Genomic DNA, 25,962 nt, shown 5'->3' on the forward strand with positions numbered 1-25,962 from the left:
TGGATTATGCACCCTGTGGTGGACCTTTTTCCTACAAGTAGGCTTTGTAAGAATACAAAAGATTTCATTCACTGTGCCAGACGTTAATGCTTGTCTATTTTTTTTCCCCTGAACATAGTAGCTATTATTGGAGATTAGGTTCTTTTACTGTAGGATGCCACCTCTCACCCAATTTTCTGCCACAGTCTTCTGGTATCCTCCTACTCATAGAACTAAGCAAAAGAAGCCACTATAACTGCCACCGAAAGCAAATGAGGAGAAATCTGACAGGGAGCAGGTTAATCACACATGGATTGTTTTTCAGGAAGTTTAAACATTCCCCTCCTTCAGATTTTCACTGTAGAGACTGAGTCACACAACTGGCAACTTATTATTATCATATATGAGTATATATCAACTTTATCTTTATTTTAAATGTGAATAAATAAATCCTCTATTTAAGTCTTACTTAATATTTTATAGTAGCCTGAAGTCACCCTGGATTCTTAAGAATTCTAGGAGTTAAAAGCTCTGAAAAGTCTCACCAAGGGCATCTAGGTGGCACAGTGGATAGAGCACTGGCCCTGGAGTCAGGAGTACCTGAGTTCAAATCCAACTTCAGACACTTAATAATTACCTAGCTGTGTGGCCTTGGTCAAGCCACTTAACCCCATTGCCTTGCAAAAAAAAAAGTCTCATCAACATAAAGTCCCCTTCAAATATGGGACTGGAAACATAGTGGGTGAATTTGTTATCTAAAGACTCTCTGTTGGAGAAGAGACTCATCACTAGCAGGATATTCACTAAATATTGCTTTCATTTTGTTTTGTTTTCCAGTGTATGGGCAGATTTCATTTTATTGTACTTTGCATTTTTGCAAATTGAAGGTTTATGGGCAGGTCCATCTGTGCCATTTTCCCAACAGTATGTGCTCACATTGTGTTTTTTGTCACATTTAGGTATTTCTCACAATATTTCAAGGTTTTCCATTATGATGACGATGATAATGATGATGATGTCTGTTATGGTGATCTGCAATCGGTGATTTTTGGTGTTAGTATTGTAATTGTTTTGAGGAGTCACAAACTACACCCAACTTAATCAATAAATGTTGTGCATGTTCTGACTGCGCAGACCAGCAAGATTCCCTATTCCCTGAGACACAATAATACTGAAATTAGGTCAATTAAAAACCTTACAGTGACCTCAAAGTGTTCAAGTGAAAGTCAATTGTTGTGGCAAACTTAACTGTCTTATTTTAAGAAATTGCCACCCCTATCCCAACCTTCAACCATATCAGAGGATCAGGTAGCATCCATCAACATTGAGGCAAGGCCCTCCACAGCAAAAAGAAAAGATTTACTGAAGCTCAGATGAACACTTTTTAAGTAATAAAGCATTTTAAAATTAAGATATTGCACATTTTGTAGATATAATACCATTGCGCATTTAAAAGACTAAGTATAGCATAAACATAACTTTATATGCACTGGGAAACAAAAAAATTAGTGTAATGCTTTATTACAATATTTGTTTTATTGCAATAGTCTGGAACTGAACCTGTAGTATCTCCAGGGTATGCCTATAGTTCAGGAAGGCTGTCTCTAAGCATGACGAGTTTGTTTGAGCTCACTGTTGATGAAGAGTGTACCCACATTGATGAAATCATAGATTTTTTAAAGTATTGACACAATCATAACATAATAAGCTTTTAATACAGTGCCTATGGGGCAGCTAGGTGGCGCTGTGGATAGAGCATCAGCCTTGGAGTCAGGAGAACCTGAGTTCAAATTCGGTTTCAGAAGCCTAATAATTACTTAGCTTTGTCTTGATCACTTAACCCCATTGCCTTGCCAAAAAACAAACAAAAAAATAGAGTGCCTAGTATACAGTAGGAGTCAGTTGACTGACTGACAAATGACATTTTTAAGCTGCTTTAAAGCTTTCAAAGTACTCTTTATCTCAACTGAGTTTCACAAGAGTTCTATGAAGAAAAACTCCTAGGAGTAAGATATTATCTATTTTACAAAAGATGGAAACAGAGCCAAAAAGTGGTTAAGTGATTTCATGGAGACACTGCTAATGAGTTTCATAGTTAGAATTGAAACCCAGTTCTTTTTGATGCCAGGTTCAACTGCCTCTTGGGATACCAAGGAATTTAGGATGAGAGTTGATGATGTCTGGCCTTCTTTCTTGAAGAAGACCATGCTTTCAGGGAAGTGATACCATGACAATCACATGAATTTGATTTACTTCTCTAGAGTCATCTGGGTCCAGTGGCCAGATATGAATCAGGATGATTGGAGATGCCCCTTGGATGCGAGGCAATCAGGGTTAAGTGATCTGCCCAAAGTCACACAGTTAGTAAGTGGCAGTGGCAAGTGTCTGAGGTTGGATTCAAACTCTCATCTTCCTGACTCCAAGGCTAGTACTCTGACCACTGCACCACCTGACTGCCCTTGGATGAAAGTTAGTGGTTCAGCAAATTAATAGGCTTATCCCTATGAGTCTGACAAGCGATGTTCCAAGAGATGACAAAGATGCCTAAAAAAACCCGAGATGACTTCTTTTTAAACAAATAAATAAAGGATGTTTAGGATAATTTAGTTAAATATGTCCTTAGTTTCTGAGTCAGTGAGGATTGAGGATAAGTATAGAAAAATGTGATCTAGAGATTGGGTCATGGAATGTTAGCACCAGAAGGGATTGAAGAAATCACCTGACCCTTCTATCTTGCCACTCATCCCCTTACTGTGCAACTGCCCTAACTGACCACCCACTCTTTTCAAATTTATCCTGCCCTTTTCTTACCTCCTTGTTTATATCTGGAACTCTTAACCCTGAGTACTGGCTGGTTGACAAACTACACATCTTTCAAGGCCCATTTCCAAAGCTACATCCTCTTGAAGCCTTCTTTAATCCACCCAGTTAGAAATAATCAATTCCTGTTCAGATTTCTCACAACATTTTCTCTGTATCAGTTTCATTATCTTTTATTATAGTACTTATATACAAGTCTTGATTATAAGCTTTTTTAAAGAAACTACATTTCTGTATGATTGTTTCCACTAAGGCATAGTACTTTGCACATTTTTTAGAAGATCTGAAACCTAAAAGTTCATAGAATTGGAAACCCCCATTGTGGAAACTCCCTCCACAATGCAAATGTACACCTGGTTTGTCTTAGAGAGCTACTCCAGGGTCCTTATAAAGTCTTCTATAGACTATGTTGTCCTGTCTTTCTCCACAAACATAATAGGTGCTTTATTAACTAGTTATTGAATGTAACTGAATTTTTCACGTCCTAAAAATTTGGCTCACACAGACTGTTAGCAGAGAGCTCCAAACCAGGATATGTCTATTGACTACAATCCTAGTGGGGTTTTTTTTTTGTTTGTTTGTTTTTGTACAGTTCAGACAATAGTGAGTTAATATTGGCAAATCTGGTTCTAGGTGATATCTTCTATTAACTAGCTCTGTAGCCTTAAGCCAGTTAGTTATCTTACCACTTTAGGTTAAAACCCCTGTCATTCAGGATTTTAAGCAGAGATTAGATCATGCAATAAATCAAACATGTATTGGTTCAGCATCTATCTGTGTCATTTTTATAACTGCTATGGCTACATAGACAGAAAGTGAAATAGTCCCTGTCCTCAAGAAGCTTCCATTCCATCAGCTTGGCTACTTGTTGGGGTGCTCTAGAGGGCATCAGGCTTCAGGTAGAGATTGGACCAGATGGTTTCCAAGGTCCCTTACAGTTCTGATTGTCTATGACTCCTTAATTCTATGATTAAATAGAACATCTTCTTCCATACATCACTATCTGGGGACAGGGATTGGGCCTTCCCAGACTTGGTCCAATAGGAGCTGAATTATTATCCTTGTATCCTCTTCCAGCACATAGTAAGGGGCTGGTCATATTGTTGAAAGAATGAATGAAGTTTTATGTACTTGTCATTGTCCAGACTTCTGGGAATAACTGTAAGTTTTGCAGCCTATTATTATCATGATATCATAGGCAGCTTCAGCAGAGACATTCAACTCAGGGGCAGAGGATGCCTTGGCAAACACTACTAGCTAGAGGCTCTCTCCTCCTTGTGCTTCCCTCCCTGCCAAGCCAAACCCCAGACGGTCATCCTGGCAAGACTGTGAGAACTGGAGCCACACTATTGAGGTGCCTAACAGCTGCTACCAACACTGACTCAGTTGCTAAGAGAGAGATGATTATCAGCTTGTTGAATCCGCTGCCAAACATAAAGGGCCTAGGGGACAGGCTGACATACTCCGACTTATCCTGTCACCCAAAAGGCCTGTTAAGCAGGGGGGAAAAAAAGAAAGAAAGATTTTTTGCTGAGGTGTCACGACCTCCTTCAGATTCTTTCTCTGCTTTTCTTGGAGTTTTCTTTCCAGGTTTCCACCCCTATGCTTTGTATGAGTTGGGGGGAAGCAACCTGAATGTACTCACTTCTAAAAAATTAATAATTGATATGACCCAGCCGCCAGGGTTGTTAATTATAAATAGACATTCTGCCTTGGGTGAGCATAAATTATATTTACAGCCCAGAAAAAAAGAAATCATGAGTTTGAGAGTTATAGGAGAACTGAACAATTTTGTGGTTCAATTCCATCATTTTATAAATGAATAAATTGAGGCCCAGAGAGAGAGAAGAAGTGATTTGCTGAATGTCAGAGCTCAGATTTGAACCCAGCTGCTGGCTTCAGATCCTCCACCATCATGCCTTCTGGAAGGAAGCTTCCTACTCCAGTTTGTGCCTTGCTCTTGATTAAAAAAATGGGCTAAGAGGAAATTTAAGAGGAAAAATAAGTGATGGAATATTTCCTTAGCCATACTTTTGACCTGGTACTTATTTTCCTTTCTCCTTGGGTCAAGGTAAGACATCAGAAATCTATCTCCTCTCCTAGGGGACAGCATGCTGTAGAGGGAAAGAATAAAAGACTGAGAATCAGGAAATATGGGTTCAGCTCTTGCTACTGTCTGGATGTGTATCATAGCCAAATAAATTTATCTTCATGTGCATATGAGGAAGAATGGAATGAATGATCTCTGTTCCCTTCTAATGTCAATATTCTATGATTTTACTTCTTGATTCTAAAGGAATCCATAAATCTGTTGCATAGTTTGTTTTCTCATCCTCACCAAAGTCCCAGAAGAGTAAGATTATTTAATAGTCAATTATCAAGGTGACCTTGAAAGAAAAAAACAGCAGTTACCTACCACCCTGATGGCTTTAAGCAGGGCCTTTCTTGGGACCTTCCATTCTCCACCCCTCTCCCAAAGTTCTCTCTCCCTCCCCATATTCCCTTGAAAACTTAATCTTGATCTTTCTACCTCTATCACTCTCTTCTAAGTATTATTATTTTTCTACATATTATAAACCATCACCCCCACACACACATACACAGTAGACTATAAATTGCTTGAAGATATAGATTATCACTTTTTTCATGTCTGTTTCTCCATCACTGAATATAGACTGGTTACTGAATTAATGTTTCCACAATTTGGGGCAGAGATACCAACAAATATTTTCCTACTACCAGTATGGTAGGATAGAGCAGTGGGTAGTATTCAGTTCAACCAACACTTCGTAAATGCCTATTTTATGCAAAGCACTGTGCTGAGGATTTAGATACACTGTGTGATGGTGATAACTTATTGAGGTCTTCAAATGCTGGAATTTCCCCCATCCTACCATATTTTCAGCTATTTGAGAACAGGGGCAGAGGCTTATTCATCTTAAAAAAAATCACCATTGGTACCAAGCCCAGGCTCTTGCACACACTAGATGCTTAATAAATGTCTATTGAACTGAATTATTTGGAGGGCAATGAAGAAACACATAAGGTTATCGAGCAGACAACTGGTATGAAATCGAATCCAGCTGACATGAACAGAGAATGGGGGGGGAATAGAATGAGCTTGGGTTTATGCTCTCATTCTTTGGAGTTATAATTCAATTTAACAAGTAGGGAGGAGGGCTTGGAGAGAGAAAATTCTCTGCTTTGTTTTCTATGTCCTTAATCCTTACTATCTAAGGGAATGAGGGAAGAGGGAGGAAAAATTCTCTTTCCTTTTTTTCTTTCCAAATAAAGTAATAAAAATAGCTTATAGCTACCTATATAGGCCTCAAGAATTTTTAAAAGATGCTTTAAAACATAATCTTACTAGATATATGCATTAGACTGGTAAGAAAAGTCAACTATTGTTCCCATGTACAGCGGAAGAAAATGAGGTTCAGCTAAATTCAATAAACTTGTCCTGGGTCACATCACTTAAAGGAAACATCCTTGGAAATTGAACCTTGGTGTTCTGAACTGAAATTCAGAGTCTTTTTTATACATCAACAAATTATTCTTTTGAAAGCCACAATTCTACCCAATAGTCACAAGAAAATGTTGGAAATATGAGAGCCCTAAGAGGCAGTTGGATAACTGAGAGATGCTAAACTTTCCAGAGGTAGCAAATTACACGGGCTGACGTTCAACACAACTGCTGTAGGGAGGTAGGTTTCAAGGGTTCATTTCATTCTCTGGGGGTCAGTCTGACCTTGCCCTTGCCAGATATCACTGGCTAGAGCAGCTGAATGGTGACAGTTGGATTTGATCTCTTTGGTCAGGGCTCAGCCTTAAAGAAATGGAAGCTGACAGAACTTTAGGTAGCCCTCTTTACTGATAGTGTGCTTCCTTCCTCACTCACCCTGTCTTTCCAACCTAGGCATCTTTAGCAGGGACCTTGTGGAGACATAAAGATACCATAGTGACTCTAAAGATGGTTGCTTCAGGCTCTCCATCAGACAGGGAGGAGAGGCATCTTTGCACCATAGCATGGTCAAATCAGACCACACAGGTAGCCCCATCTCTCTGATCTGACACTATTCCTGAACTTAACCTGCCTGCCTCTCCTACCAAGTATGATCCAGAATGGAATAGATATGGTCTAGATCAAAGTGAATTTCTGATCTCTTTTGTTCCAATTTCACCCGAGCGATGCAATATCATAGAAAGCATGTTAGCTTGGAATCTAGGAGGTCAAAATTCAAGTTCCTTTTACTAAGTCACAAAGTGATCTTGGATAATTCAATTCTTGAATTTGGAATCTGGGCACAGGAGAAAGAGGACTGGTTCTGAAGCCAGAGAAGTTGGGTTTGAATCTTACCTTGGGAATGATCCTTCAGCACTCTAAATCTCAGTTCTACAACTATAAAATGAAGAAGTTGGAACAGGTGACTTCTCAGTTTCCTTCCAACCCTTAAGGTCTGGTTGTAAGATCCCTAGCACTTATTTCTCTATGATTTTGCCATTAATATGACTGAGGAGGTGGCTTAGGAGAAGTTGGAAATTCACAGAATCTCTTCAGTGCAACACCAAAAGACCTACACTTGTAGAAAGGACCCAGGTGCTCAAGATCAGTTATTCAATCCATTAAGGATTAATTTCCTCAAGGGGCCCTGGCTGGTTGGCTTGGCAGAAAGAGAGAAAGGCAAAGAAGGCTAAGCTCTTTCTTTTGCCTTTTCGATCTCATTAAGGCCCCATCAATGGTCTTTTCAATGTAGAATCCAGACAGGGTGTTGTTTCTTACAGCTTTAATGTGGAGGCGCCAGTCAAATCTAAAGCCAATAAATATTTTATTGTCCATCTATTTCATCTCACATCAAATACAGCATAGGAAAAATGCATGCTGGATGTAATTAGGGCTGAGCTCAGGCAGGATTAGAGATTTCAATCACTGCTCTCTTCTTCATTTTTGTGGAGGATATTGAAGACCAATGAGCCATCGTGTCCATTGTGGCCATTCATAAATCTGGTGCTAGATTTCTACAGTTAGTCTAAGAAGTCCTATAAAGAGGTATATTTTGAGGAATTACTAAAGTACCATCTCTCCCAACATAAAAAATCTCCCCTTCTAGCCTGTCTTAAATTATCAAAATGCTTAGTACATTGGATTGAAGCATCAGAAAGATCCTACTAAATTCAAGTATTCTTTAGGAAAGTTAATTCATTAAGTTATTATTATTACTTATTAATATCTCTTAAATTTCTACATTCTTTGGTTTATTGCACTGGGGTGCCAGTTGCTCAAAGATATATATATATATAAGAGCATGGGTACAGGAAGGGGGTGTGCATGTGTGTGTGTGTGTGTGTGTGTGTGTGTGTGTGTGTGTGTGTGTAGTGGGAATGGGAGATGTCAATATTTGATTCCCAGAAGTTTAAGTAATATGGCTATGTTGGGGGGGGAGGGAAATTGCAAAGGATTCTTGCAACAAGAGATTAGCAATAGTGTTCTTTGGGAAGGGTAACTAATTAAGCTATCTTCATCATCATCACCATCTCAGGAATTTCTGATTTTTTTTCATTTATTGTATTAAAGAGCCAGTTTATCAGAGAAAAATATGTAAGAGAATGGGCAGAGGAGGGTGTCTGTGGTAGGAAATGAGAGACATTATTAACATTCATTTTCCCAGAAGGTTAGATAATGTTTTCCTGTATATTGGGGGGAAGGGGGCGGAGAATGACAAAAGGTTCTTTCAGCAAGATAGGGTAATATAAGATAATAGAATAAGCCTAGGTCTGAGATTTCATGTTCTAGTTCTGCCACTTGTTACATGCCCTTGACCAACTTACTTCTCTCTAGGACTTAGTTTCCTCATCCGTAAAATGGGGGAGTTGAACTGGACAGCCCTGTATGCTCCTATGAAGCCAGGTCCAAATCTTGGTCCTTCTTGCTTTCCACTCCCCCAAGAATGAAGAAGACAAGCTTCTCTAACTTTATAACTTCTGCCCCAGGCCAACCCTACATAGGCATGGGATAAAAGGATTTGACCAGTGATTTCTCTCTGCTTCAGGGAAGATTTTGTGGTCTTTGGTAGCAGATGTAAGCTGCAGGCAGACCAGGAATGCCAAGGGAAATCATGGCTAGTTATGTAAGAAATAGGGAGAAGCATAAGAGTCCAAAGAGAGATCTTTTCTCAATTATTTTTTCTTTCCTAAGTGACTAAAACTGTATGTGTAGGTAAACACTAAGTGACCTTTAGAAACAGAATTTTAAGTGGTAAACAGAAGTGTTTCAAGCTACAGAAGATAGAGGACAAAGAAGTGAAAACAACAATCCCCCCCCCCCCCCAAAGCTATGATATTATTATCTATCGACTGAATTAAATCCTTTTGATAGATTCCAGGGTTTGGGGCAGCAAATACTTCTCTCAAGGGTTTTTCAAAAATCTACAAATAAATTTTAAAATCCTGGGCACAGTGCATCAAGGTTATTTGGGTTTACTGAAACTTATCTGTTCAACATTCTATAAAAATGTATGAAAATACCTACTATGTGCAGAATATTTTTATGAGGTATTAGAGAAAGCTACAGAGATTTGTAAATTTTTGCACTTGCCCTAGAGAGTAGTGAAGAGAAGGAACTTGAATTTTGCACTTGCCCTAGAGGGTAGTGAAGAGAAGGGAACACTTGTAAAATCAAAACCAAAGTCAATTATAATGCCTGTGTAGGAGGAATCCAAAGAAATGAAGCAATCAAAAGGGGATGAGGGCACTTTCAGCTGGGAATCAGAAAGGGATTCCTGGAGCAGCCAGCATTTGAGTTAGTTGGTCCTTGAAAGATAGATACACAATGTCTAGAGGTACAGACAGTATATGGAATGGAGAGGAGGAAGCCATTCCAAACAGCAAGTATAGAGTTTTTGTAAAAAAAAAAAATGAATCCGGGAAGTGGGTCCTTGAGACTTAGAGAAGTTATTTTTTAAGGGGGAAGTGACAATTGTTTACAAAGTCTAAGAAAACCAAAGCTTTGCTTAAGTAAAGCAAAAATATGTCATAAAAATTCACATTTCTATAGACTAAGGTGTGCAAAGTACATTTTCCACACTTACTCTGGGAGATTTTCTATCTTACAGTTAAGAAAACTGAGACACACAAAGTAAATGATTTATTCAAGGTCATACAGCTTTTTATTTGAGCTTTTACATTCCTAATTTCTAACAGAGTATCTTGTGCCTAGCATAAATTTGGTAAATGTTTGCTGAATTAAACTGAAATACTAGAAGCTGAAAAATTTGAACTCAGACATTCTGACTTTCCAAAATTTAGTCTACTACTGTGAAACAGAGCAGTGGGTGGGCTCTAGATCAGGCAGGGAAGACCAAATTCAAATTTGATCTAATGCACTCTCAGGCACAAATAGTTAAAGTTAAACCAACTAAATGGAAGCCACATATGACATCCCATGGGACATTCCACACCTTGGTCTCTCATCTCTCTACCAAGAAAAGGGAGTATGCTTCCTCATTTGTCCTTTTCAGCCCATACCGTTCACTGAATTTAACTAAAGTCAGTTGACTTTTAGTGTTTTTTTTCATGTATATTTTCCCTCTGGTTCCTCTTTCTTCTTCTTTCTATAAGAGTTTATTAAAGCTTTCTCCTACTCTGAATTTTTATTTTTATCATTTAAATAATTCTATTGAAGCTCTTTCCTTTTATACAATAGTCATTTCTAGATAGATCTTTCCCCATGTCTAACACGTCTCAATTCCTATAAGTCTTCGCTTTTTACAAAGAAAAAAACCCAAAAACAAAACCAATGGAAATATCAATCATATCTTAAAAAGTACGTAGCATTTTTGTGCCCTTATTTCCCCTTTTCCAACAAAGGAACTCTTCTCTTCCCTAGGGCAAAAACTGTTCATTAAACACACAGTTTTATGTTTCATGGAATGATCTGTTTTGCTTATATATTATTTTTGCTGATTGAGTTGGTGTTCATGATTTCTAAGGCTCCAAAGCCTTATGACTCCCTGTCCCTTATTTTTGTCTTTATTGTCTATGATTTGGATGGTGCAGGTACTGGGGAGGCATTGATGGCAAGAGTTTAGAGCACAGAAGACCATAATGGAAGTAGCACATAAGGGTATTCTGGCAGAAAAGTTAGGACACATAGGAGAGGTAGGAAAAGACTGCGATGAGAATAGCGATAATAATTGTACCAAGGTGCTTGATTTATGTAAAGATAAACCTTAAGAGTCTTGAATGTTGGAAAGAATCTTGTGAAGGTAAGAGCTATTAAACCCAAGAGGACATTTTGATTTTTTGCATTGGTCAAAATATGAAGTAAAGTAGATATGTTAAGACTCTTTGGAAGGAAGATGGTGAATAAATGAATGAATGAATAAAACAAGCATTTATTGAGCACTTGCTATATTACTTAACCTTGGAGACAGCCATACTCAATTCTCCAGAGTTATCCCAAAAGTCATACAATTTTTATACTCCCATATGCAAGGCATATGGAAAGTCAATCTGTCAAAAAATATTTATTAACACCTATTAATGCCAGGCAATAGGCTAAATGTTGGGAACATATACATACATATACATATATATGTATATGTATGTATGTATATAAAACAGTCCTTGTCCTCAAGAACCTTAGGATTTAATATGAGAGAAAACAGCCAGACAATTATGTACAAATAAGACCTAGACCAGGAAAAATAGTAAATAATAAAGAGGAGGAAAGTACTAGAATTAAGTAGTATTGGGGAAAGATGAGATTTTAGTTGAGACAAAAGGAGCCAGGGAAACCAGAGGGAGATGAGGAAGGAAAGCATTCAAAACATGAGAACCAGTCAAAGAAAAATGCTAGTACCAAGAGATGGAAAGACCCAAGGAATCTTCAGGAGAAGCAACAAAGTAGATAGTAATTTATTATTTTTAATATCATTTCCACAGACAAAACTCTGTTTCTAATGTTGAACCAATTCACAATGACAAAATATTTGGAAGGCAGAATTTTGTTTTCTGACTTCAAATACATGCTCTTTTTTCTCTTTTAGAGACTGTAAAGATCATTTAATTCAACTTTCATTTTATAGGTGAGGAAATTGAAGTCCAAAGATCAGAAGTAATTTGCTAAGAGTCAAACAGCAAATTAGTAACAGGGCTAGACCTGTAACTTAGGAGTCTAGATTCCCAATTCCAATGCCCTTTCTACTGAAACAAACTTCTTAATTTCCTTGTTCTAACTAAAATTTATAGGTAAAAGGAAGGGAGTAGATTACAAAGGGGTTTTTGAATGCCATAAAGGTTATGTTAACTAACTTATCATGGTTGTCTCATCCAAATTTTCACTGGGATTGATTGTCTTAAACTAACAACAACAAAAACATAATATTACTGAAGAAGATGTTGAAGGTCACAGTGCCTCTTGGCTTGTTGAAGAAGCAGGTTCAACCATCCAGAAATGCACTGGTCAAATTTTAGGGTCTTGGCTCTTACTATGACAGCCTTCAAAATAAGCCTCTTTAATAAAGGTAATGGATCAGTCCTGCCTTAGGTCATGCCAGGAAGCTCATTAGGAAAAGTGATAAGAAGAGGTCGGGTTTGTCTTGAGTAACTCAATAACTTAGACAAGAGAGAAACAGATCTGGGGAATGTACACAAAGCCCTGGAGAAGGGGAAAAAAATTTAAAAAGGGGAGTCAGGATTCTTAATCTAGAAAAGGGCATCAGAAGTCCTTTCATCCAGTCCTTTCATTTATAAGAAAAAGAAATTGAGTCCCAGAGATTTAACATGACTTACTTAAGACCACAAGGTAGTGAAGAGAGACAGGTTTCAAATTCAGACCTCATGACTCCACACTCTGCACTTCTCACACTGTAAGTAAAGGAGAAAAAGAAGATAAAGATTAATAAAGACTTAAAATTGTATTGAATCTTATAGTTGGAAGTAGGAGTGTGCTGGAGTTAGTTCCTACCAGATATAATTAGCTAATTGTTGAACTTTCACTGAGAAATTTCACTGTGGAATTATGGAAATGCTACAAATCAGGGATTGATTTATTATATTGTTGGTTATCTAAACTTTAGAAAAATAATGAAGAAAATGTTACTGAATTAAAAAGTTTGTTTTATGTATGTTATTTTTCCCTTGGGGAACCAGTTGTTAAACATTTCTCAGCACTCCATTGTGACTTCAGAGGTCATCTACTCAATCCTATCCTCCCCCCAACCCAGTGCAGTACCAAAGTAAGATCTCTATATAGCTTCTGCTTGATGACACATATGGAAAGGGAATTCAATAATCCCTAAGGCAGTCCATTTGATTTTTGCACAGTCTTAATTGTCAGTGTTTTTGTTGTTTGTTTTCTATTTATTTATTTTTAACATCTTCAAAGTCTGAGATCTTATAACTTTTGTCTATTGTTCTGCCTCTGTTCTCTTCATTCAAGAGATAAAATACTAATACACCTTTCATATGACCCTCCTTCAAATATCTGAAAACAGTTATCATGTGTCTCTTGCAACTCCCTCACCAAATCTTTCATTTTTAGGCTAACTGTCCCCAGTTCTTTTATAACTAGTTTTCAAGGGGCTTGATTTCAAGAACCTTCATCACCCTGCTCATCTTACTCTGTGTCTTCCAGTTTGTCAACATCCTTTTTAAAAGCAATTTAGAGAGGCTAAGTGATTTCCCCAAAGTCCCACAGCATGCTAGTGTTTGTATAGGAATAAGAAATTATTATCAATAATAATAATAAAATATGATAAGCAGTGTTCTGTATATATTTATTACCACACACCCCAACTGATGAGGGCTACCTAAATGTAGGTTGGACGGATATTAATATTTTGTCAATGGCCCCCAGCACAATTGGTCTGCTATGCTGGCTCTGACATTCAACCAGAAATTAAAAGTAATCTATTGTAGTATAGACACAGTGGAAGACTGAATCAAGAGACCAGAGTCCAAATCTTGGCTCTGCTGCCTATTTGACAGTGTTGTTAGACTCAGATAAGATAATGAATATATGAAACCACAAATTTTGTAAACTATATCAGATAATTATTAATCAAATAGCACTTACTAGGTGGTAAGCATTCTACTACATGTTAAGTGCTGGGGATAAATGACAAAAGTGAAATGATCCTTACTTTTAAGAAGGTTACAATGTGATAATGGAGGAGATGACATGTATATTTATGAGTATGAGCAAAATATATACTAAGTATGTTTCTTGGCAAAACATTTCCTTTTCTAACTCATTTTACAGATGAGGAACTGGGTCAAACAGGGTTAAGTGACTTGCCCAGGGTCACACAACTAGTTAATTGTCTGAGGTCTCCTACAGTTGTCTGAATCCTATAATGAAGATAACATTTAAAAACCTCTCCATAGTCTAAAGTCTTGAAGAGGGGAACCTTCCCCCTCCCTCCTTTAATTTCCTGATGGCTGTATCTGACCGAGAGACATAGTGGATGGCTTTGAGCCCAGGTTTCCACATTTCATTTCCGGAGGAGCTGAGACAAATACAAAAGAAAGGAAGAAAGAATAGGAAAATGAGGACTAGGAACTGGGTGAGGGGGGTGGGGAGGAGGAGGAGGAAGTATTACAGAAGAAGCTAAAGCAGACTCTAATATAGAATTTCCCCCCATATTTTTGGGCTCAGGACCCCCTCACACAAATTTATTTCCCCCTTCAGTTTAGTTCTCTCATATGTAAATTATGAGGAATAGAATGCCTCTCCAAGCTCTCTTCTAGTGTCTGGTAGTCTATGATCTTATGATTTCTATTGCATGCCAATTATTAATAGGTATACTCTCCTATAAAGGATCATAAGATTTAAAGCTGAAGGAGAACTCTGATCAAACTTCATCATTTTACAGATTAGGAAATAGAGGAGAGTGGCAAAGAATTTGCTCGTGGTCATGTAGATAGTGACATTGGCCAGAAGAAGTTCCTTTCCCCAGCTAATACTTGTCAATGGACTATTTGTACTTGACCTGTGATAGAGCCTTTAGAGCTTATATTGGTATGATCACTCACAGTTAGATACAATGTATCTTGACCCTAATATAATGAGGTCATTTTAATAATCCTTGAAAATGAAGGTCAACAAGCATCTGTATTTGATAATCATGGATCTTCCCATGACTATACAAAGGAATGAGGATGCCATTATGAATTTCAATATGATCAGGGGAGGAAGGATTTTAGGTGCTAGTTAATATTTAATTGTATACTATCAGTCACACATACTTCATGTAAGAGAGGACAGTGTCTCACTTCCTAGCATGCTTTACAGAACAATCATACATTGCTCCTGGTAAAAAGCAGACCATGCCAACCTACAGCCATCTCAGGAAAAGAAACAACAAACCAGAAATCCCTCACATTCTGACATTCCCCCCCAACCTCTGCCCTTTCAGTTTTCAAAGTACTTTCATACCAAGTTTTTTATCTGGGTCTCAAAGCTCTGGAAGAAATACAGGTTAAATAAGAGCCCAATTTTATAGGCTAGAAAGGGAAACCTAGAGGGTTATGTCTCACAGATAGAAAAGGGCATGTCAGCAATGAAAAAATAAGGGGTTTTTTTCAGCTCCTTTTTTTAGCTCCCAAAATTATGCTTTTCAGAGTTATTTTGATGCTTTTGGCAAGAAATTCTGACTTTGATACTTAACTAACTGTGAGGTTGTCTCCTACTCAATTTCCCTGAATTTCAACTTTCTTATCTGCAAATTGGTGATAATAATCCTTATGTGACTTATCTACCAGGGTTATTATAGGAATCTTTTTTTCACAAAAATATTGCTCATTTAAAACTCTTGGTTTTATCTTGAATATTGGTAATCCCTTCAAATATTAAATGAGCTAATTAAAGTTTTCAGTTTTTATTTTTTATTTTTCTTTATTTTATTTACACATTACTAAAATATTCTTGTTGCAAGAGTAAATATAATACCCCTGCCCCCCAAAAATATAAGACCTCATGAGAAATAAAGTAAAAAAAAAGAGAAAAAATGTGTTTCATTCTGTGTTCTGATACCATCAGCTCTCTTGGGTGGATCACTTTCTTTATCAGAGAAGTTACTTCCATATTTTTCCATAGTTGCTGTTGTTGATTGTAATTCCCTCCATCCATTCCTCCCCACTACCATCTATTATATTTTCTCTCTCCTTTCACTCTGTCCCTCTCCAAAAATGTGCTTTAGGGCAACCAAATGGCACAGCAGACATAGTGCTGGCCCTGGGACCAAGAAGCCCCAAGCCCACATCCTAGGCCAGAGACCTAGCAACCACCAGGCCCATGGGTCCAGGACAGACCACCCAATGCCAGCACCTTGAAAAAAATAAAAAAGAAAATGTGTTATATCTGACTATCCTCTCCCATGATCTACCCCCTCCTCTATCACCCAAATCCCCCTCTGTCCCCCTTCTCTCCCTTTTCTTCTAGATGTCTCTATCCTAATTGAGTGTGTATGCTGTTTCCTCTCTGAGGCATTTCCGATGAGAATGAAGTTTCCGTCATTCCCCCTCACCTTCCCCCCTTATATATCACTGTAAAAGCTACATGAACTATCTTTTATATGAAATATTTTAGCCTATTCTACCTCTCCTTTCTCTTTCTTCCAGTACATATCTCTTTCATCCATTGACTACATTTTTACAATGTATCTTCAAATTCATCTCTCTCCTGTTCCTCATCTATAAAAGCTCCTTCTACCTGCTCTATTAAATGAGAAGTTTCATATGAGTATTATCAATATCATCTTTCCATGCAGGAATACACGCAGTTCATCATTATTAAGTCCCTCAAATTTACCCTTCTTGTCCACCCTCTCTATGTTTCCCCTGAGTCCTGTACTTGAAGGTCAAACTTTCTGTTCAGCTCTGGTCATTTTAACTGGAACATTTGAAATTGCCCTGTTTCATTGAAAGTCCATCTTTCCCCCTAGAAAAGGATGCTTAGTTTTGCTAGATAGTTGATTCTTGGTTGCATTCCAAGCTCTTTTGCCTTCCAGAATATTATATTCCAAGCCCTATGAGCCCTTAATATAGTTGCTGCTAAGTCCTGTGTGATCCTGACTGCAGCTCCATGATATTTGAATTGTGTCCATCTGGCTGCTTGTAATATTTTCTCTTTGACTTGGGAGTTCTGGAACTTGGCTATAATATTCCTGGGAGTTGGGTTTTTTTTTTGGATCTCTTTCCAGGGGAGATTGATGAATTCTCTCAATTTCTATTTTACCCTCTGTTTCTAGGATATCAGGGCAATTTTCCTTTAGAAATTATTTAAAAATGAGGTCAAGACTCTTTTCCTGATCATGACTTTCAGGGAGCCCAATAATTTTAACATTATTTTTCCTGGATCTGTTTTTTTCCAGATCAGTTGTGTTTTCAATGAGATATTTCACATTTTCTTCTAATTTTTTCGTTCTTTTGGTGTTGTCTTGATTTCTTGCAAAGTCATCAGCTTCCTTTAGCTCCATTCTACATCCAAAGGATTTGTTTTCCTCAGAGACCTTTCTTATCTCCTTTTCCATCTGGCCAATTCTGCTTTTTAAAGCATTCTTCTCCTCAATAACTTTTTGAACTGCTTTATCCATTTGACCTAAGCTGGTTTTTAACACGGTATTTTTTTCAGCATTTTTTTTGATCTCCTTGACTAAGTTGCTGACTTTGTTTTCATGTTTTTCCTGCATCTCTCTCTCATTTCTTTTCCCAATTTTTCTTCTATCTCCCTTACTTGATTTTCAAAATCTTTTTTTGAGCTCTGCCATAGCTGAGACCAACTTCTATATTTCTTGGAGTCTTTAGATGCAGAATCATGGATTTTCTCATCTTCAGATTGAGTATTTTGGTGCTCTATGGGACCAAATAATTGTCTATGGTCAGGTTCCTTTTTTTCTGTTTACTTATTTCCCCAGCCTGTGCCTGGTTTTGGGGGTGCTTCCTGGGCTTTTGAGTATTATTGGGACATTCCACCCCCCCCACACAAGGACCTCAGTGTGTGAGGCTCTGACTGCTTTCCTAGTCTGTGAATGACCACAATCGCACCCCTCTGCCATGGGGCTGTGGAGGGGGGGCTGCTCTATGGGGGGGCCTAGACTGTAACCGGAGTCTGAATGTGGTCAAAGTCCCAGAGTTCTGTTTCAGGGACAGAGGACAGACCTTGGCAGTCTCCCTCCACTCCCTTACCTTCTGTGGGCTGAGTACTCAGGGTGAAGCTCTCTGGAGGCCCTTGCCGGGTGGCTCCCGGGGCCTGCTTCTGCTTCCTGGGATCTATGCTGTGCTGAGTGCCACAGGCTCTCTGAGGGCCTGGGCTTCAAACTCACTCTAACAAAAGTCTCCCTGCTGATCTTTGAAGTTTGGTGCTTCCTCAGGTACAGGTCAGGAAACTGCTTCTGCTGCCCGGAGCTGGCCCTCCCAGGTGCCCTGGGGTTGTTCCTGGGAGGCTGAAGTTCCTTCACTCTAGTGTGGTGTAACCCCTCCAATACCATGAAACAGTTTTCCCACTATTTTCCAGGTTGCCTTGGGCTGGAGAATTGCCTCACTGGATCTTTCTGTGGGTTCTTTTGAAAATTCAGTTAGAATAATAATTTTAAGGTTTTTGAAATATTTTGGAGGTAATACCCAAGAGAGTCTCTTCTCCTGCCTCCATCTTGGCTCTTCCCCCTATAGGAAACTTCTGTGCCTCCTATAAGGTATGTCTGTTTTTAGATATAATAATAATTATTATTATGGAAAGATGTAATTAAAGATGAGTGTGATGATGGCCTCTCAAATTTTAATCAATTCAAATTGAACTAGTTCTATACCCAAAGAGATCAAAGAAAGAAGAAAAGGTCCCATAACTACAAAAATATTTACAGCTAAAATCCCTGAAAACCAAGATGTTTATTATTTGGAAGGGATAATTGAAGGCATTGGTATGTGATTGTGATTAAACTCTATTGTGCTATTAAGAAATGATGAAAGAGATGGTTTCAGAGAAACATGGGGAAGATTTGAATGAATTGAAACAGAGTAAAGTGGATAGAACCAGGAAAATAATTTGTTCAGTTATAACACTGTAAAAATGTATAACTTTTAAAGGCTTAAGAACTCTGATCAACACAATGACCAATTGTGATTCTAGAGGATCAGTGAGAATAATGATACTTATCTTTGGCAAAGAAACAAAGTACCCATTATATAGTATAAGATGTAAATTTTTGGACATGACTAATATATTTTTATTTTGCTTGATTATGTATATTTGTTATGACTGAATTGTTTTTTCTTTTTCCTTCTTTATTTTTATTTTGAGGGAGAGAAATAGGGAAAGAAAATAAATACTTGTTCATTGGAAGAATAACATTTAACTAAAAACAATTCAAATCAATAAACAGTTAAGTAGCTGATATGTTCAAGAACAATGATATAAGGAAAAGAGCCTATATATTCTAAAATGCTTATAGCAGCTCTCTTTGTGGTGGCAAAGAACTAGAAAGTACAAAGATGTCTATCAATTGGGAAATGGCTGAACAAGTTACAGTCTATGATTGTGATGGAATACCTTTGTGCTATAAGAAATGATGAGCTCAATGATTTTAGAAAAAGGTGGAAAGACTGCATGAAATGATGAAGAGTGAAATGTGCAGAATCATGAGAACATTGTATATAGTAACAGTAATATTGTTTTAAGAACAACAATGAGAGAATAAGTTATTTTGTCTATTATGAATACCCAAATTAACTATAAAAATGTATGAAGAAAGATACTATCTGCATCCAGAGAAAGAAATGATAGATGTGTGTATAAAATAATTCTACACTCAAATACATACTTTTATTTGTGTCTAATGGTAGCTGTCTCTAGGATGAGGAGGGGGAGGGAAAAAAGAAAAAAAATTACATGAGATATTTGTTGTATATTCTAAGGGAATAGCAAGTTGTGCATAATAGATTTGTAGTTTCATGTAAAATCTTTTTTTATTATTTTATGTAAATGCTTTTTTATTCCATAAATTAAAAAAATGAAATAAAAATCATTGAGATGGTGACTTCCTTCATAAGCTTACAGCTTAGTAAGAAAGGTAAGCTATATACCCAGATTCAGGAGGCAGGCAAGTGAAGAAGGGCCATTTGGGCTAGACCTTAAAGCTCAGAAACTTTCAAGAGGCAGAAACTGAAGTGGAAAGATTGTTGTTGTAGTTTGTCCTTCATTTCCAAAGAAGACCATGACATTGGAGAGGTAATGCCATGACAAGCACATGAATTGGATTTGAGTGAGGTGGGACTATGCTAAGTCACCAGCCTCATTTTCTCCTCTAGAGCCATCTGAATCCAATGGCCAGATATGAATCAGGATGACTGGAGATGGCCCTAGATATAAGGTACTTATCCAAGGTCACACTGTTAGTAAGTGGCAAGTGTCTGAGGCTGGATTCAAACTTCCATCTTCCTGATTCCAAGGCTGATACTCTATCCACTGCAACAATTAGCTGCCCTCTAAGTGGAAAGAGGATGGTAGGAGAATAGCACATTCCTAGTAGAGGGAACCTTGAGCAAAGTCAAAGATGTAGGGAAGTGGGAAATGTTCAGAGTACCATAAATAATTCTTCTTGACTAGACATAAGATAATGAGTCATATGAAATACAGCTTAAAAGGTAGACTAGTGGCTTTGAATGATGGGCTAAAGAATTGGGACTTTATTTGGAAGGTAACAGGAAGCCACTGGAGGGTTCTGAGTAAAGAACAGACAAGAATAACAGCAATATCTGAGTGAAGGAGAGATAATAATAATAATAATAATAATAAAGTTCTGAGTAAAGAAAAGGCAATAATAACAAGCAATTTCCATTTCTACCGCTTCCTAAGGCTTAACTCACATTTTTCTAATAATTGATTTGTGATATAGGCAGCACAAATATCATTCCCCTTTTATTGACTAGAACCTGAGTCTTAGGGGAGTGAAATTACTTTGAATAGATCCATAGAACTAGCATGGGCTCAGACTTGAACCCATCTCTGACTCGAAGTTCAGAATACCATGTTTTCTCTTAACCTAAGAAGATCTAAATTGATAGATCTTTCTTCCACATGAGAGAGCTCAACTTTGTTCCTGAGGGTTGAAGAATGTATTGCCTTTCGATGTCATCCATCAGTTCTGATTGCTTTACCTCATTTACAGGGAACCAGAAAAGTTCAGTTAAGTTTGCCCAATTAAAAAAGGAGGGCACTTTGAGTCAGGAATTTGATGGTAATTCATGCAGGAATGCTTAAAAGACAGCAGCACTTCTACCACTTTCTCTGTCTTCAGGGGGGATTTGATTTATTGGATTCCAGCAGTGTATTAGTCACGGTATTGACTCTGACAGGGCTGTTGTAGGACCACAATATTGAGATCTGGGGAGCATTCAACTCATTAGTGTCTGTGTGTGCTTTCCAAGGCTGGTCCCAAGAGGCAGGAGCCGTCAAGAGCATTAAGTCCCAGCCCTGAGCCATAGAAGGGAAGGTACCCTTGCTACCTGCTGCCTCTCTTCCCACTTACCTGGCAGACCCCTAAAAACAGCCCTGGGCCCTTTCTGACATTTTCTGTTCCTCTCCCACTGCACCAGACCTACAAATTCTCCCTAAACAGGAGCAATGATTGGGAAAGGCTGTGATATGGCAGCAACAAAAACAGCTCACATTTAAGGAACACTCTCATATTTGTAAAAATGCTTTGGTACTGGATCTCAAAAACTATCCCACTGAGGTAAGTGTCGTTATTATCCACATTTTACAGATAAAGGAACAGCCTCAGAGAAACTAAATAACTTGCCCTGGGATCATATACCTGGTTTCAGCACAGAAACCAGGATTCAAATGTAGTATTAAGTAAAAAAGACCTTTCCTCTGATATTATAAGCTGGGGGACTATGGCTAAGCATTCAACCCTCTGTGCTTCCATTCAGCAAAAATTTATTCAGCCCCTTGGATATTCAAGTCACTCACTCTTTTCCCTGTCTATGAAGTGGGAAAATTAATAAAAATACCTTGCAGGACAATAGAATTACAGAATTTAGAATTGGAAGGGACCTTAGCTGTCATCTAGTCTAACTTATAATTGATAGGAATCCCATTTGAGAAGAGGTCATCTGGGCTCTACTGGAAGACCTTCAGTGGTGAGAAAAGGTCACTTGCTTCCACCCTTAGATAGCTCTAGTTGTTAGGATATTTTCTCAGATATCAAGCCTAAATTTGCCTCTTTGTAAAGTGTGCTTTTTCTCCAAGTTGTGTTCTGCCCACCAGAATGATTCTAAGCCCCTTTCCACAGGATGCAATGGAAAGAATGCTGATCTAAGAATCACTGGATTTGAGTTGGAAACCAAGTTCTGCTGCACCTGTGTGACTTTGGATCAGTGTGTGTGTGTGTGTGTGTGTGTGTGTGTGTGTGTGTGTGTATGCACGCATGTGTGATTTTAAGAGAATTTTAAGGCACAGAATGTTATAGCTGGGACTTCAGAGTTCATCCATCCATTTTATCATTTTATCATTGATTATTTTAATAGATATGGAAACTGAGTCTCAGAGAGTAGAATTGTTAAAAATCAGACCTGGAAAGGATCTGATTGATGCACAGTTGGTTCACTTGTGAACTGATATAATCATTCTGGAGAGCAATTTGGAACAATGTCCAATGGGCAGTAAAACTGCAGCTCTTTGTAATCCCAAAGAATTGGAAAGTGAGAGAATGTTCATCATTTGGGGGATGGCTGAACAAGTTATGATTTATGAATATAATGGAATACTTTTGTTCTATAAGAAGAAATCATGAGTAGGCAGTTATCAGAAAAACTTAGAAAAACTTATAAGAACTGATACTGAGTGAAGTGAGCAACATTGTACATATTAATAGCAACATTGGGTGGATCAACTATGATGGACTTACCTCCTCTCAGCAGTTCAATGCAAGGCAAATGGGGTTAAGTGGCTTGCTCAAGGCCACACAGCTAGGTAATTATTAAGTGTCTGAGACCGGATTTGACCCAGGTACTCTTGACTCCAGGGCCGGTGCTCTATCCACTGTGCCACCTAGCTGTCCCAAGAACAATTCTTAAAGACATGTGATAATGCCATACATATCCAGAGAAAAAAACTGTAATCTGAATGCAGACCAAAGTATACTATTTTTACTTTTTAAAGCTTTTTTTTCTTTTCATGGTTGTTCCCCTTTAGTTCTGATTCTTCTTCTTTCACAATATGACTAATGTGGATATATGTTAAATACAATTGTACATGCATAACCTATATCAGATTACTTGCTATTGTGGGGAGGGGGAGGGAAAGGAGGGGAGGGAGAAAAATGTGGAACTTAAAATCTTACAAAAAGATGAATGTTGGAAACTATCTTTGCATGCAATTGAAAGAAAAAATAAAATAAAAAATAACCTTCTTTAAAAAAATTTGTGTTCAAATTTATATTAGTTGTTGAGCCCTCAAAGGTAATTGGCAGAACCGAAAATGAAAGGTCATGAATGTGATTTGTAGGAAAGCACAATTTTTCCCACAGCCACAGTTATACTGAGGGTTGGATGAGCTGCTATCTTAAGTTCTTCTAAAGGTTGAACTGTTTAAAAAAGTTTCCAAGTCAATTAGCAAAGTCTGTACTATTTCAAAATGGGACAGAACATTTTCTTTATCCCACACATGTCATAGTTCCCAGTGTTCCCTCTAGATATGAACTTAGAACAATGTCAAAAATTCTAGGATGTTAAGAGTTAGAAGGAATCTTCAAAGAATGTTAGAACATGCCTTTTCAGATATGCTAGAAACATTACATCACTCTTCTCCCTTCCCCCAACTCCAATTTTACAATAAGGGAAAATGAGACTCTGGGCAGTAACACAGTAATACAAGTCATTAACAGAGCTGGTACTAGAACTCAAATGTTTTAATTCCCTATCTAGTATTTTTTCCACTACATCAAATGGTCACATATATATATGATAGTTTTTAATTTTTCACAGACAAATAAGTTGTCTCAAAAGTTTTATTGCCATTTTAAACTGAAAATATAGAATATCCAAACTTATTTAAAATATATGAATTATGACAAATGCTAATTAATATTCTATGCATAGATGTCCTCCAAAATAAAGTCTGAAATGTATACCAAATAATATTCAAAATTTTCATCATGGTATTCAAGATGATCCAGATATCACACATTCCTTCTAAACCACAGACTCTACTCCAGCCAAACTGGTAAGGAAACATACCCATTAAGCCTCCTATTTCTTTTAAAACATTAAGAAATAATATTAGCATGAGTCTTTGGCCTCATCTGAATAGAAAATCATATCAATACTTCCATCATACTCCAAGGAAACAATCCCTTGAAATCAAATATTTTTGCTAGTTTCTAAGAAGAGAGGGGCAGATAGGTGGCACAGTAGATAGAGTGCCAGGACTAGAGTCAAGAAGACCTCAGTTCAAATCCAGGCTCAAAGACTTACAAGATGTGTGACCCTGTTTGCCTCAGTTTACTCATCTGTAAAATGAGCTGGCAAAGGAATTGGCAAACAACTCAATATCTTTGCCTAGAAAATCTCAAAAGTGGTCATACAGAATTGAACCCAATTGAAAAATCACTAAATAAAAAAAGGGAGGTCAGATCAGTTTAGGCAGGAACTATATTCCATGAAATTGATTAGAATAATAATTATATTAAGAACAGAAAAGTCCTTTGAGCCATCCACTTAGGAGCAGTACTTTTTCTCTCCCTTCGATTAGACGAAATTATTATAAGAAAATGTTTCTGTAGCTTGTCATTTTAACTTGGTATTATTCTATTTCAGCAAACCATAAAACCTGACCTAGACTGTGTACCTTTGTTTTAAATTTTATGTAGATTTTTGTCTTTGTTTCTTAACATTATAAATTGTAGGAATGGCTTGAGAGATTTATATAAATAGATGGAAACTGCCCATTTGGAAATCTGTCTATGACTGTCTGTCTGTCTTACTGACTTTGTCTTCACTCTGGTCCAGCAGATACTTTAAAAAACAAAACAAAACCTGTATTGTTTTAGCTAGGGAGTAAAAAGATCTGGCTGACACAATTCTATGGACATCTTGCAAAGGAAGGCAGCATTGATCAAATAAAAAAATTTAAGGCTTTCCCAGTCAGTGGGAACATCTGAATCCTTGGGGGAAAGGGGAAGGGTCAGACTCATTAAGGCTCCTGGCTCTTTTAATCAAATAGGCTGTTTTAGTTCACTATTTCCTTTCCTTCCAGACATGTGTCTGGATAGAAAAAGGAAACCAGAGTGGGCCAGGGGACTAATTGCTGCATGTACTGTGGGATACAATTAAATGTCAAAGAGAAATACAGAGTAGAGTGCAACTTTTGGTCAACACAGAAACCTCTCTAAGATGAGCTGCTAGAAAAATTGAGATCCTGAATCTTGAAAAATCCAAATCTTGCCTTTTGTTCCCTATTACACCCTACCTCTTTTTGTAAAAGTGAGTGTCCCTATCTCATCCAGACTTCTGGGGCAGTGGATATTCATTGGTCTCAACTTGACCTTCCTGAAGATGAGCATTAAATGCTTTAGCTAGCTTCAATTCTGACCTGCTCCAGTTGTCTCCACTTTAGACAACCTCATCACATTGGTGCCAAATTTAGAGTTCACACATGATCAACTTTAGTCCTACTACAGATCAGAATTCCTAGATTCAAGGGCTACATAAGCCTCAGTCTCCCCTTATAGCAAGAATGCCAGTTTTGCCCCTGCACACCCAACCATTCTGTTCCTTCTTCAATGCACAGAAGAAGGTAAAGGCATAGTTGTTGTCTTTCTATCTCTCTGTTCCTCTGTCTTTATTTCCTCAAGAAGGAACAATGGTATTAAAGTTGTTTCTTTTCTTACCCAAAAGGGTAAAAGGGACCTATTTCCAGGGAATAAGAAGGGACTTTCCAATTAATTTGCCTACAGTACTGATTTTAGTTGAATATAAGGAAATGCTTTTTAATAATCTTGGTCATCCAACAAAAGAATGGGCTGCTTTTTTTTCAGGGGTGAGTCTCCTTTCACTAGATATGCTTAAGCAGAAATGACAACCTGCCGGCCACTTGCTCATAGATGAGATACAGATTAACCTGGGTAGTTTCTGAGTTACTTCTATCTCTATAATATTGTGATT

General features: G+C 37.7%; 1 protein-coding gene across 4 annotated transcripts in view; it reads right to left on the reverse strand.

The window, feature by feature from the left end:
* The window catches only part of ST3GAL1 (ST3 beta-galactoside alpha-2,3-sialyltransferase 1), a 117,202-nt gene that overhangs the window by 58,950 nt on the left and 32,290 nt on the right, over positions 1-25,962 (reverse strand). For all 4 annotated transcript variants that reach the window (XM_074202526.1, XM_074202527.1, XM_074202528.1 and 1 more), the window contains exon 2: positions 12,589-12,663. The gene's annotated coding sequence lies outside the window, so the exon portion shown is untranslated. The remainder of the gene's footprint in view (positions 1-12,588; positions 12,664-25,962) is intronic.

This window comes from Macrotis lagotis, chromosome X, assembly GCF_037893015.1.
Source record: "Macrotis lagotis isolate mMagLag1 chromosome X, bilby.v1.9.chrom.fasta, whole genome shotgun sequence".
Classification (NCBI taxonomy): Eukaryota; Metazoa; Chordata; class Mammalia; order Peramelemorphia; family Peramelidae; genus Macrotis; species Macrotis lagotis.